The 15,831-nt window shown below is 37.7% G+C and overlaps 1 pseudogene; it reads right to left on the bottom strand.

The window, feature by feature from the left end:
* Positions 1-1,070: 1,070 nt before the first annotated feature.
* LOC132062925 (WAT1-related protein At1g09380-like) lies at positions 1,071-14,656 on the bottom strand (annotated as a pseudogene).
* Between the last annotated feature and the right edge of the window lie 1,175 nt (positions 14,657-15,831).

Genomic DNA, 15,831 nt, shown 5'->3' with positions numbered 1-15,831 from the left:
TTTTTAAGTAATAAAAATATCATGTACGTACTTGTTAAATATATGTATATATAACTTAAGTAATGACAGTATGATTTGCTTTAAATTTGGAGAAACAAAGGGTTCTCTGAACGTGGGCAAGTACCACTTTAGATAAAATCTCATGATACTGAAACTACAATATGCTTATCTCGCAAACGTGCATTTTGTAGTTAGCATCTATAGCTCATCAACTACATGGATTCCAAACACATTCTCAAACTAATAATATATATTTCGCACACGTTGGAACACTTAAATTTGGTCATATATGACATGCGTTTCATGCAAAAATGCCAGATGTTCAGTTATAATATACTGATGAATTTCTTGCATTTCATGCAAACATGTCCTAAGTTTAGTTCAGTCATATAAGCGTGAACTTCATGTAAAATGGATTAAGTTCAATCATATACAATTGAACTTCAAGCAAAAATAACTGAAGTTTAATCATGACATCTTAGGTCACCGAGAATAATCCTGTAGCTGAATTTTATTCGTGACATTGGCGAGAATAGTTCCGTGGCTGAACCTTATCTTGAACATCAAGAAATGATGCATTAACTTCGGAAAATCGAGACTTTTGATAAAATCCATTATTCCAAATTTATTGGAATATTTTTTTTCCAACTAGACATAAAACATGTTATTTCCAATATTCCCCTAGAGGTCATAGGCTTCTTAGCCTGATAATACTCCCACACCATCTCATTTCAATAATAGTTTTAGCTCTTTTCATGTCCGTTAAAAAAATAAAAATAAATGCAAGGTATAATTTATTAAGTTATTCTGTTTATGTAGATGCTTTTTGAAAGTTGAGCAGTATTAAAAAGAAATACTTCTTTAATATTAAAGGTATAGTTGGAAATAGTTGTTAACTTTAGTTTTGAATTGCTAAAGTAATAATTACTTTGGGACAATTTTTTAAGCTAAAGCTGCAGTTAAGATGAGACCAAACCCCGAGGGAGTACTAAGTTTCAAGGTCTGATGAAGGGACTTATTACACTTCACCTTATTCAAAAGTTGCAACACAATTAACAATTACATGCTAATTCACAACTTTGGGTTGTTCATATTTGCCTCATCACGGGCTATGTTGGTCATTTGTGGACTTCTTTTGACTCTTTAATCTCATGTAATTCTAATTGCAAGTCAACTTTACTTGAATGGTTCTCTTTCTCCACATCTTTTGTAATCAATTCCATCTCTTTTTTCTGCCCCCATAAAAAGACATACAATCCAACCACAGTCAAGATTGACCCTCCAACTCTGATAGAAATAGGAAACCAAAAAAAAAAAAAAAAAAAAAAAATGAAGAAGAAAGTTTTAGTTCATTGAATGATTGGTAAAAGGAAAAAAGAACAAAATATTGGTGAATTATTCGAAATAGAATAACTTTTCCCTTCGTTTCAATTTGGGCACAAAATACACAGGCCGTTAATCAATTAACTAATAGTTATATTGTCCTCCTGACAAGTCAAGTAGCTCAAACGGTCCCTCCAGAACAACAAGAAAAGAGCCATTTTATACCCTTTCCCAGAGGAATCGTTAAGGATATTTTATGGCAACTTTGCTTGTGGGAAGACATTTTAATTTGAGCTATTTGACTAACGACATATTTATTCCAAAAATGAAATGAAGGCAAAATTATTCTAGTTTAAATAGTTCAGAGGTATTTTGGACCCTTTTCTCTTGATAGAATCATAGAATATAATTAGACAAATTTGAAAAATAACTTAGCATTTGAATCCTTTTATTGGATTCAATTTAGTTTTACTTACGTTCCAATATATAACTTTTCACGAAATAAAATCCAACTGAGAAATGAGGAAATAACTAATAGCAATGGGTTGAAGATCGAAACATATAAGGGGCCCTTTTTCTCTATGCACCATGAGCTTAAATAATATATCACTGATGTACACACAATTCCCTGCAAAGAAAAATCAATTACACAATTAAATGAGGAAGAAGTACAGTAAGAATGATAGTGTCATTTATCAAGTACACAATTTAAAAGTGTCCACTTAGCCTCCAGTTCTTAATAAACGTCCATTTAGTCTTTTTATTTTAGTTCAAAATAAGTGTTCGTTTACATAATCAAGCCAAGAAAGAATTAACTTTATATTTTCAGATTTATTCTTATTAAGTGCTAAGTTACCAGATCCCAATGTATCAAGTTAATACTCATATGCAAATAAATTAAGATTAGGTTAGTCGAAATATATATTTTTTCCGTAGGAGATGTAATATATTCTTAAGGAGTATGCTAAAGACTAAGTGAACACTTATTTTTAAATTGAAGGGAATAATCTTTTAAAACAAATTGTTGGTATATTATTAAGGAGTATGTTAAAGACTAAGTGAACACTTATTTTAAACCGCAGGGAGTAATATTTTAAAACAAATTGATGAGTTGGATCATACATTATAAAGAACTGAGATAGCTCTAATTGGATTTAAAGCCCATTCAGCAGTATTGTGAACTACGCAGAAGCCAATGATTAGGCACTCAATACTTGCCATTAAGCACATCAATGCTGTGCATGTGTATGGAGCAGCATACTTCTCATTCACTCTTATCTGAGATAAAAAAAGAAAAAAAAAAAAAAGAAAAAAACAGAGAGAAATTAAAAGATATTTAGAACTTCCTTTGAAAAGAGAAAATATTACTTCCTACAATTCGGATTATGAGAATCAAAGAAGAAATTTTTTTACCGCAATTTATTCGTATGCCCTTTAAATATTTTAAATTGTTAATTATCATAACTTATAGTACTTTGTATGTAATTTCTAAATATGTAAATTATTTTTCAAGAAACTTAAAGATTGTATCCAAATTCACGGTCAAAACAAAGAAGTGTGACTCTCGAAATCCGAACTGTATCACATAAATTGGGACAGAGGGAGTAATATTTACCAATTCAAATGATATACTCCATGTGTCCTAATTTATGCGACACATTTTCCTTTTTAGTCTGTCCCAAAAAGCATATGACTTTTCTATACAATTTAACTTTATGAGATGATTTACAACCACACAACTATTTAAGTCTTAATTTGGATCACAAATTTTAGAAATCTTCATTTTTTTAAAACTCCGTGCCTAATAAAATTGTGCCATATAAATTGGGAGCTTGGGAGTAATCTTTATCTAATGTATAAGAATTTTACTATTTGCTAGCTCCCTTCTTTAGTTATATATATATATGGTGGTATATTGACTAAGCAGGAGTTTAATTAGGCGTTTGAACATGAATTGAGTGATATTTGAAAAAAAAAAAAAATAGTACTTCATTTGTCCCAAATTTATGTGTCGTATTCTGGATTTCGAGAGTCAAAAAAGTTTGACCGTGAATTCAGACATATAAATCTTTCAGTTTTCTTAATAAAATTTAAATATTTAGCAACTACGTAAAAATTACTAAAGTCACAATAATTAATAATTCAAAATATTTAACGGACATATAAACAAGGGAAAAGGGTCAAAAATACCCCTCTACTTTGGAAAAAGGGCTAAAAATATCCTCCGAACTTATTTTGGGTCAAAAATACCCCTCCCATCCTTAAAGTTTTCAAATATACCCCTGTCTTGACGAAAATTATCCCCCAAAATAACCCGAAATCAGTTTTTAAACCCGCTCCATCATTTAAACCCGACCCAACTAAATAATAACCCATAAGATCCCCTTATTCCCCCAATATGTAGGTTTGAAGTTTGAGGGAATTGGGGAAATAAGGGTATCTTATGGGTTATTATTTAGTTGGGTCGGGTTTAAATGATGAAGCGGGTTTAAAAAATAATTTTGAGTTATTTTGGGGGATAATTTCCGTCAAGACAGGGGTACATTTGAAAACTTTAAGGATGAGAGGGGTATTTTTGACCCAAAATAAGTTCAGAGGATATTTTTAGCCCTTTTTCGAAAGTAGAGGGGTATTTTTGACCCTTTTCCCTATAAACAATTATGGTAAAACAAAAAGCTTTGTTGACTTTTGAAATCTGAAACTACCACATAAATTGGGACACGGTGAATGTTTGAAGTGAAGTTGAAATTGTGCTTGGACATGTATTTCACTTGAAGTTTTTTGAAGGTTTGTGAGGTGAAATTTTTTATTTGAAAAACTTATCAGAATCAACCGACCAACGGATCCTAAGAAATAAAGAAAAACTATAAGAGCATCTCATTTATGTTCAAATAGTAAGTTTAAAGTTAAAAGATTTTAAATATAAAAAAAATGTTTATTCCTTTTGGAACAGTTTAAAAAAAAAAAATCAGAAATATCATATCAAATAAATTAAAATTGAAGGGAATTTAATAACCTGAATGATTAACCAAAGTGCATAAGTTAGACTGCTGATTATGACTAGAAATGGTCCAGAGAAGAAGTGGCCATTGGCAGAATCAACAACTTTGCCAGTACTTTCTGCATATTTCCAGTGAAAATCACTACTTTCCCATGATACAATGACAATAACATGGCCCCTCCAACACATAACATTGTACCCAAAATCTTAGCTTGCCCCGATATATTTTTTAGCCTCAATTTTTCAAGCCTGAAATATAATTAAGCGGGTTAATATGAGTTGAGTTAATCAAAAGTTATTTGGGCTTAGGAATATTTAAATGTGAGACTTAGAGCTCATAATTAAAAAATGAATTTTGGCGTTGAAATTTTTTGAACCAAATTTGTATTGTATCCTATCATCTCAACGAATAGAATTTCTGACTTGCTTGCTCATTTGATCGCAAGAATTGAAGCTAACACAAAGATGGAGAGGCAAATGGAATACGACTCGACTGATATGATATATAGAAGAGAAAAGACATCATTTGACCCTCGATCTCAAGACGAAAACTCGCCTTTAAGAACTAAACTTAACTTGTATTTATTTACCCCCTTAACAACTTTCATCCCAATTATTTACCACCCTAAGAGCCGACGTGGCAAAAAAAAAAAAAGTAAAAAAAATTAAGAGAGTGAAAAATATAAAAAGACGGGCCCGCTAATATATATAAAATTAAAAAATAAAATAAAAATAATATATAATTAAAAAATAATTAATTATTTTTCTCTCCACCCCACCCACGGCCCCCCCCGCCCCCCCCTCTTCTTCACCCCACAACCCCGCCCTCACCACCATCTTCTACACCATCTTGTTTTTTTTAAACTTCTTTTTTCTGATTTTTTTTCCTTTTCCTTTTCTTTTCCATTCTCTTTCTTTCTGTTCTTTCTTTTCCCAAACCTCGCAAACCTCCGCATACAATTAATTATAGCACAATTTCACAATCTCTTCCTCTTTTTTTTTTTTTTTTCAAGATTCCTCAAATCCAGTTGTTTATTAACTCAAATATAGTGACCCATCTACGCATTTGTTCTCTTCTGTGAAAAAAACGATCTGGGTTGTGCATTTTTATTCTCACGGATGAAGAAAGAGGTGGCAATAGTGTGGTAGAAATGGAGAATTTTGATGATGAATATTGCAATGGAGATGATGATGAAGTGAACGGATCAATTTCTTGGACCGGTCTCAACTGGAATTTGACGCCCTAACCCACTTCTCCACTAAACCCACTTCCGAGCTTCTTTCTATCTCCTTCCTCTCACGAAACCTTCCGTTACCTCCCGATGTCTTCGATGCCGTCTCTTCAATCTACCATACCGACGATGTTGATGCGACGTGGACAACATGTCTATGACTGAGTTTCTTTTCCTCCTCATTGAGTTTTTTATTTTTTTTTTTGTATTAATCGTTCGAATTATGGTGATTGATGAAGAATGTTGTTGTAGTTGTCTATACTTTTAGATGCTAGATGTAGATACATGAGTATGGTCTTCTCGCTTTAGAGAAGAAAAGCAATACTAGGCTGGTGGTTTTTTCAAACCATGGCATTATTGGACTCTCTTTTTGCCCTAGCTTACGGTCCGAGCCTCAATTTTTCTCCGTTCAGCTTGGAATTCTTATATATATTTTGTTGATGATAATGGAGGTTTGAATGACAAAGATGGGATTTTGTGGTGGCGGCGGCGGCGGCGGTGGTGGCGGCCGCGGCGGTGGTTGGAAGAAGAAAGAGAAAAGGGAGAAGAAGAAGAAGAAGAAAGAGAAAGAGAAAAAATAATAAAAGAAAATCAAAAATTGAAGGGTTAGTAATTTTTGACATGGCAATGACGTGGCAACGACGTGGCAATGATGTGGCAATGACGTGGTGCGAGTGTAATACACCTCCCATTGTGAGAGTGGTATTATTTTCTCAGGGTGGTAAATAATTGAGTGAAAGTTGTTAGAAATAAATACAAGTTGTTAAACCGAGTTTTCGGTTCAAGGGGTCAAATGATGTCTTTTTCTCTATATAGAATAATAATTTTTATTTCATTTAGTTAGGACCTTGTTTTTCCTTTTATAATCTTTTGCATAGGTTGGAAAAAAATCGGGTGAATTAATTTGGGAGCTAGGTCGAGATCACAGTGATCTACCCCTGCCAATTCTTTTTCTAATACTAAGACCACATATTTATTTTGTTTCCTATAATCTCAAAGAAAGAATTTTTGACTTGCTTGCTCATTTGATCATAGGAATTGAATTGAAGCAAACACAAAGATGGGGAGACAAACAGAATACGACTCGATTGATATGATAAATAGAATGATAGTTTTTATTTCATTTAGTTAGGACCTTGTTTTTCCTTTTTTAATCTTTTGCACTGCTTGTATAGGTTGGGAAAAAATCGGGTGGATTAATTTGGGTGCTAGGTCGAGATCACAGTGGTCTACCCCTGCCAATTCTTTTTGATAGACTATGTAAATATTGTAAATATTCCCTTCCTTATGTAAATATTCCCTTCCTTATGTATTGTAATTAGGTCCTATAATTTAGCCTAGTATCATTATACCTACTTTGTATATAAGGACTTTCATACATCAATACAGATTCACGGATTGATTTCCTACATGGTATCGACTAGGTTTCTTCCAAAACCCTAGCCGTCCACCTCTCTCTCTCTCTCTCTTCTAACCCTAACCCTAGCCGTCCCCTTCTCCTCCTTCCTCTTCTCCTTCCATGGTCGACAACAAAAATTTCCATTCTCGCTTTTAACCGTCACGAATGTGAAATCCTTAATCCCAATCACTCTAGACATGGAAACCGGCCATTATCACGAATGGGCGACCCTTTTCAAAGTCCTAGCCCGCGTTCACTCTGTCCTCGAGCACATCATACCACCCACTGACACCGCTGAACTCACCGCGTATGACGCAACAAAGGCGGCTAACCTTCCGCTCTGGAAACGCCTAGATGCGGTGGTCCTTCAATGGATATACGCCACCGTCTCCCATGATATTCTCACCTCTATTCTCGTGGCGGATGATGTTGCCGAGAAGGCTTGGAATCGCGTTGCTCAACTTTTCCAAGATAATAAACACTCACGGGCGGCGTACCTTGAAACTGAATTCACCACCACAAAAATGGCCGACTTCGGCTCAGTTATGGCCTATTACAATAGGCTCAAGTCTCTCACGGATCAGCTTGCCAATGTCGGGTCACCTGTGTCCGATCAACGTCAGGTCGCCTGTGTCCGATCAACGTCTGGTCTTGCGACTTCTCGCCGGCTTACCGGAGACGTATGCACACTTTGTCACCACCATTCAACAGAAAGATGTTTTGCCTTCTTTCTCTGAAGTGTGCTCCAGACTCAAGCTCGAAGATGCGGCAGCCAAGGAACGTGCCCGTGATTCCAACCCCGCGGCTCTACTTGTTGATAATGATGCTCCCTCTCCACCACCTGGCGGTAACAATAATTCCGCCAACCGTCGTGATAATAATCGTGGCAGAATTCTAACCGAACAAGGGCAAAAATAACAACAACAACGCCAACCGCGGGAGGCAAGCCGCGCGGCGCTAGCGGGATCGCCCGCAGGGCCGGCCGGCCGGCCGACGGACAAACACCGGCCGGGGGCTGCCATCGGCTCGCCCTCGGCCCCCCGGCGTTGCCGGCCACCGCCCCTCGCCCGTATCCGACGAGACAAAGGCGCGCCGACCCGCCACGTCGCGGCCCGGCGCCGCATTCTCGCGCGGGTCCTCGGCCTCGCAGGCCTATGCCATGCACGTTCCTCCTACCTCGGGATACACTCCGACGTACGCAGGAGCGGCCCATGCACACACTATCCATGCATCAACCGGATGACAATTGGTACATGGAAACCGGGCGACTTCACACATGACTGCCAACTCAGGTACTCTCACGTCTTATTTTAATTTGAGCAATAATTCTGGAATTATTGTTGGTAATGGTAGCACTATTCCAATTCGAGGTTATGGTCATACATCCCTTCCCCCATCTAATGCTCAATTACGTCTCCGAAATGTCTTGCATGCTCCAAAACTCATCAAAAACCTTGTTTCCGTACGTAAATTCACTAAGGATAATAATGTTTATGTTGAGTTTGATCCTCTTGGGTTTTCTGTGAAGGATTTACCGACGGGGAGCCGCCTAATGAGATGTGAGAGCACCGGGAATTGTATCGTCTCAATGCCACGTAATGGTCCACTCCACCATCCACCTTCCTCGCCGCATCACCTAGCTTGTGGCATTCCCGCCGGCCATCCGGAAAAGCTATCCTTAGTTCTCTTCGTAGTAATGCCTTAATTGAATGTAATAGGGCCCGTACTTCTTTTGCACCTCTTGTCCTTTGGGGAAACATGTTAAATTGCCATTTTATGATTCGTTGTCGTTTACTACTATGCCGTTTGACATCATTCATAGTGATTTATGGACATCTCCTATTTTAAGTTCTAATGGGCACCGCTATTACGTTTTCTTTCTTGATGATTATAGTAATTTTCTTTGGACTTTTCCTATCTCTAACAAGTCTCAAGTGTATTCCACTTTTCTATCTTTTAAGGCGTTAATACGGACTCAATTCGAAAGAGACATTAAAAAAACATTCAATGTGACAATGGGCGGGAATTCGCAAATGGGCATTTTCAATCTTTTTGCGCCTCAAATGGTATAAATTTTCGGTTTTCTTGCCCCCATACATCTCCTCAAAATGGCAAAGCGAACGAAAAATTAAATCCATTAACAACATAGTGCGCACTCTTCTTGTCCACTCCTCCGTCCCCCCTCTTTTTGGCATCATGCTCTCCAAATGGCCACATACCTCCTCAATATACTTCCTACCAAAGTCCTTAGGCACAAATCACCGACGCAAGTTCTTTATCAACGAACCCCTCTTATTCCCATCTCCGGGTTTTCGGTGTCTATGCTATCCTCTTTTCCCGTCTACGACTATTCATAAGTTACAAGCGAGATCCACCCCGTGTGTCTTTTTGGGCTATCCGTTGAATCATAGAGGATATAAGTGTTATGATTTGTCTACCAACAAAATCATCATCTCACGGCATGTCATCTTTGACGAAACTCAATTTCCTTCTCCAAATTGCACTCCCCCACCCCATCTTCCTATGAATTTTTGGACCATGGAATTTCCCCGTATACCTTGCATTTTCTGTCTCCACCTACTCCTCCCGTCGTTCCCTCGGTCCACCCTCACCCGCCGGCCGCTCCGGTGGCCACGGACCGCCAGCCCTCCCCACCGTCGCTCCGCCCGTGATCGCCAAATAGCCCCTAAACCCCACCGCCCCACCCGTCGTTGCCCAGCAGTCCCTAACCCCCACTGCCCCACCCGTCACTGCCCAGCAGCCCTCCCGCATGGTTACTAGAAGCCAACGCGGATCTTCAAACCCAAACAACCGTTCAACTTAAATACTTCACCTTCTCTCCATCTCGCCTATCCCGCGAAATCCTGTCAGTGCTCTAAATGACCACAATTGGAAAGCTGCCATGGTTGATGAATATAATGCTCTAATTAATAATAAGACGTGGGAGTTGGTTCCACGTCCCCCTGATGTGAATCTTATTCGTTCTATGTGGATTTTTCGTCATAAAAAGAAATCTGATGGTTCTTTTGAGCGGCACAAAGCCCGTCTTGTCTGTGATGGCAGGTCTCAACAGGTTGGAGTTGATTGCGACGAGACTTTCAGTCCGGTTGTCAAACCAGCTACTATTCGCACTTTATCTTGAGCATTGCACTTGCACACTCTTGGCCCATTCATCAGTTGGACGTCAAGAATGCTTTCCTACACGGTAATCTTAATGAGACGGTTTATATGCATCAGCCTATTGGGTTTAAGGATCCCAAGCATCCCCATCATGTCTGTCTCTTGAGGAAGTCGTTGTACGGACTTAAGCAAGCTCCCCGTGCATGGTTCCAACGCTTTCGGACTATGTCTCCACCATTGGTTTTTCACATAGCCGATCCGATCACTCTCTCTTTATTTATTGTCGAGGTTCGACATTGCTTACATTCTGCTATATGTTGACGATATTATTCTCACAGCTTCCTCAGATGCTCTCAGGAAATCCATCATGTCTCTCCTTAGTGCCGAATTTGCTATGAAGGATTTGGGCCCTCTCAGCTATTTTCTGGGTATCGCTGTTACCCGGACTTCACATGGCATGTTTCTCTCTCGGAAGAATTACGCACGGATATTATAGAGCGTGCGGGCATGATTTTCGTAAGCCCGGGCCGGTGCCGGTCGACACCAACTCCAAACTTGGTGCCGCGGCCGGGCCTCCTTGCGATGATCCCACCCAATATCGTAAGTTGGCCGGCGCTTTACAGTACCTTACATTCACAAGACCAGACATCTCCTATGCGGTTCAACAAGTATGCCTTCACATGCATGATCCTAAGGTTGCCCATATGCATGCTCTTAAACGCGTAATCCGATACGTTCAAGGTACTATTGAGTTTGGTCTCCATCTGTACAAATCCTCCGTTGCCTCTCTTGTCTCTTATACAGATGCAGATTGGGGTGGTTGTCCAGACACTCGCCGATCAACTTCTGGTTATTGTGTCTTCCTTGGAGATAACCTCCTCTCATGGTCATCCAAACGGCAACCTACCTTGTCCAAGTCGAGTGCCGAGGCCGAATATCGTGGCGTCGCCAATGTCGTCTCTGAGTCCTGTTGGCTTCGCAACCTTCTCTTGGAGCTCCGCTGTCCCATCCGGACAGCTACATTGGTTTATTGTGATAACGTTAGTGCCATATACCTATCAGGTAATCCGGTTCAGCACCAACGCACTAAACATATTGAGATGGACATACATTTCGTACGCGAGAAAGTTGCCCGTGGAGAAGTTCGTGTTCTTCACGTCCCGTCCCGTTACCAGATCGCAGATATCTTCACTAAAGGTCTTCCGCGCGTGCTATTTGATGATTTCAGGGACAGTCTAAGCGTACGACAACCTCCCGCTTCGACTGCGGGGGTGTGATAGACTATGTAAATATTGTAAATATTCCCTTCCTTATGTAAATATTCCCTTCCTTATGTATTGTAATTAGGTCCTATAATTTAGCCTAGTATCATTATACCTACTTTGTATATAAGGACTTTCATACATCAATACAGATCACGGATTGATTTCCTACACTTTTTCTAATACTAAGATTACATATTTATTTTGTTTCCTATCATCTCAAAGAAAGAATTTTTGACTTGCTTGCGCGTTTGATCATAGGAATTGAATTGAAGCAAACACAAAAATGGGGAGAGAAACAGAATACGACTCGACTAATATGATAAATAGAATGATAGTTTCTTTTATTATATTTACTTACGACTTTGTTTTCCTTTTTATTATCTTTCGTTCTCCTCGTATAAATTTGGGAAATGACCGGTTGGATTACCTTTGGGATCTAGGTCAAGATCATAGTGGTCGCGACTGGTTAATAAACTATTATTGCAATTTTCTTAAGAAGAGGCGGTGCACAGCGGTGAAAGAACTTTTGATTTAGTCGATCAAATGAAAGCCGCTTCTTGCTTTTTTCCTCTCTAGCTTGACTTGTGAGATGGAGTTGGTTATAATGATGCAATAGATCACAACCTAACCCATCAACTCTTACCAAGTTTTAATTTTTTTTCCTTATAATTTGTTTAGTTATCTTAAGATTTTTTTTTATATTATTATTATTATTATTATTATTATTATTATTATTATTATTATTATTATTATTATTATTATTATGACATATCAAACAAAAAAAATTTGAATTTTTTTGACAAGATTTCTCGTAGATCAATTTGTGATACATATTTAGTTCAAACGGCCCAACCTTTAGATAAATTGATCAATTAGGTGGGTCAAAATGGGCTGAGTAATAAACGGGCGTGTAATTAACCCACCCAAACTTGAATAAATTGACCGGTCATATAGATTTTCATGGTTTAATTTAACTATCCCTTGTTATGTACTCATTTATAATTAGCTGGCTTTAGAAGAAGGCGTGGAATTAAGATCCATATATAGAAAAATTACCCAACAGGGACAGCCAAGAGAAAAGTGAATGCTGGGATTAAGTTGTCCAATGCTGTAGCAATTGTTGGAGTAGAATTTTTTAACCCATAAAAGAATGTATATTGGTTCCCAGTCAACCTGAAATTTTAACGCAATTGGAATTAGAAACTATTGGGGAAGTCTCGAGTAAATAGTAAGGGTTGTATGAAAGAAAAATGTTTTCTTTGAATATAAGTTATTCTTTTACTTATTTTCTAATCTTTAGTAAATTAACAGAAAATATTATCCCAAAAGCATTTATATATAGGTTAGGGAAACACTATGAAGGTGATGGGGATGAGATCCGGGTCGAGTTGGCGGTAGGTAGGGGTGCAGGGTGCAGGGTGAGGGTCGGGAGTAGGTGGGGTCCGGTGGGGAGAGACAATAAATCAATATAAAAATTTCACTTATAGAACTTCTTTTTCCTACTTTCACAGGGAAATCATTTTCTTTATCTTTAAGTAACCTTTTTATTTTTATTTTTTTAAAGAAAATATTTTTCGATTTTGACCAATCAAACATGCAGGAAAATTAAAATATAATTTATGTTTCATCCATAAAAGGGAGAATGCACATGATCTAATACTATTTAGCATGTAGCCAAAAGGAGATAGTAAAAGTTACTTACCCGAAAATAGAACACAAGAAAATTTGGAAAAGTATTGATGGTGTCAACTTTGGTCTATCCCTGCGTTATGATTAAGAGAGGGAGAAAAAAAGACATTAACAAAAGCTAAGTCAAGCAGGTTAGTAGTAAACTTTTGATTATAATTAATTTATGGAAGCAATCCTTCTGGAAAAAATTAGGGCCAACAAAATTAGTCCATAAAAATATGATTTGTACAAGCAGTCCAAATTTGGATAGATTAATAACCCATTCGTTTATTAACTTAGTTCATTTTGGTCAGCCCAATTCAACACATCTGAAAGTTGGGCTGATTTACAATAAATATGTGGCCAAACTGACTCATGAGAAACCTTGTTAAAATATTTTTTTAATATGTATTTTATTTGATATGTTATATCTAGTCATCATAAAGAAAGTTAATTTTATTAGATAATTAAATAAATTATTAAAAATAAACAAAGAGATCAAAACTTTATAAAAAAATTGGACGAGCTGGTTATGACCAATTGTGTAGCCTATTTTGACTCAGTCTATTTCAATCCAAGTATTATTTGAGCGAAGTTAATGACCCATTCATTTATTAATTCAGATATTTTGACCCGCTCAATTTCAACCTAATCCTATAGTATAGAAAATGATTGAATTGGTGATCATGAACAAGAATGGAAAAAGAAAAAGAAAGAAAAGATAAAAGTTGTGATCATATGAAGGGTGACCTTTATTGGACCCTATGTGATTTTTCTGCTTTCATTTCCTGCTAGTTTGGTTGCACTTGGGCTTAAAAGCGACTTTCCAATCTTAATCTTTAGGCTATTGGTATTGCTTCAACCCACTTGGGGTATTTTTCCTTGATTGCACGAGCTAGCCAAAGAAGCCAGCAAACCCCCCCTTACTCACCCGGCCACCCAACCCAGCAGGTCAGGGGCAGGCCGGCCATAGGTTCGAATCCTGCCACCTTTCTTGTGGATCATCCGGTAACTAGTTAGAGTAGGAAAAACAAATTTCATAAGTGACATTTCACATGACTGATTGCCCCCCACCCCACCTTCCCACCGTCCCATCCCTATCCCCATAATATTTTTTCCAGACTAGATTATGTATAAATGCTCTTGCGATAGTATTTTCTGCTTACTTACCAAACACCATAAGATAAGTAAGAAAATCACTTATTTAAAAAAAAAAAAAAACATTTTTGGTGGAAAATATTTTCATTCATACCAAACACGCCCATGCAGAATTTTATGCAAGGTATCCAAAAGATATGTAACCAAATACTGCATTGCTAGTGCAGGATGTAAGTGGTATAACATATAACAAAACATGAAAAGTCCGTTTAAAAATCTGACTGTTATAGTGAAATGTTATTATAAAGGACACATAAATAACTATTATAGAGAGGTCTAACTTATTTAAGGTCGGAATAAGTTACCTCTCTAAGAAGTAAGCAAAGGGAGCAATGGAAATGGTGGCAAATACAGGCCTATATGCTGATTGGACAAAAGGGTTCATACCACCATCCATGACCAACTTGGACAATATATTAAATCCAGCAAACCCAAATTGCACAAACACCATAACTACAAATGGCAAAAAATCCTTACCCATTTTCTCCATTGCCCGACACAAGAAATTAGAATTTCAATAAAATTCACCAAACTAGTACTTAATTTATACTACTATGGGAAAGAAAGGGATAAGTGAATGATGAATATAGTCTCACTAGTGAGTTGGTATTTATATACATACAGGATGATAAGGGGAGACATTTTTATATACGATAAAGAGAAGCAAGAAAAATACGCATTAAATTAATTAGCTTACAGTATTCCCTATCTATCTCTTTTTAAAGAAGTTGATTGAACACGAGCTGTCATAGCATTCTCAGTGGCGGAGTCAGGATTTTTATATACTAAGAAGGGGATCAAAAATATAAGTCAGGATTTTTACTAAGGAGGGGATCAAAAATATAAAAAAGTTAGCACATGAGGAAGCCAAGATGTTCAACATCTACTATATAAACATAAAAATAATTTTAATCTTGTAAACACAATGTAATTTTTTGGCTAAGGAGGTTCAGATGAACCCCCTTGCCCCTTAGTGGCTCCGCCCCTGAGGATTCCCAATATTCAGGGTTATTTGGTTGGTGAAAAAATTATATTGATATTAAAATAACAACGGATTAATTATAATTAATACGGGGAAGGGCATCTTGGTTACTTTGTATTTTATCGCGGGATTAATAATCACGGGTGTCACACCCCAACCTTGGGGGGTGTGGCCGGCACCCGAAGGGCCGAGCGAACCAACTGTGATATCTGAACTCTGTAACGTGAATCATAGGCCGACAAGGCCGCTGAATAACAATTGTAAGAAGTATATCATAACAACCTGCAAGCAGAAAAGGCCCAACAACACATATATGCATAACTAGGGCCGACAAGGCCACAACCAAGAAAGACAACTAGTCAGAAGGCCGGCAAGGCCAAACACAATACCTGTACACTGACTGATAGTCTGTAAGCCTCTAAGAGCACTAATATGCATCAACTGGTCGGGACAGTGGCCCCGACGTACCCATAGCCATATTTTGTATATATATATATATATATGCATCCTATTTAATGACTCGACCAAATAATTCCGGAGAATGGAGTGCGAACATCCCCGAACTTTGGTATCCTGCGAGAAAGGTACACCAATCCGTCTATCATACCCTGTGGGCATGATCACAAAGTGCATAAAATACGTCGATACGAAATATGTACGAGTATGTAAGGCAAGAAGCATAA

This window comes from Lycium ferocissimum, chromosome 7 (genome assembly GCF_029784015.1).
Source record: "Lycium ferocissimum isolate CSIRO_LF1 chromosome 7, AGI_CSIRO_Lferr_CH_V1, whole genome shotgun sequence".
NCBI classification, from domain to species: Eukaryota; Viridiplantae; Streptophyta; class Magnoliopsida; order Solanales; family Solanaceae; genus Lycium; species Lycium ferocissimum.
The sequence above is the reverse complement of the archived record's forward strand: the minus strand, read 5'-3'. Positions and strand labels throughout refer to the sequence as shown.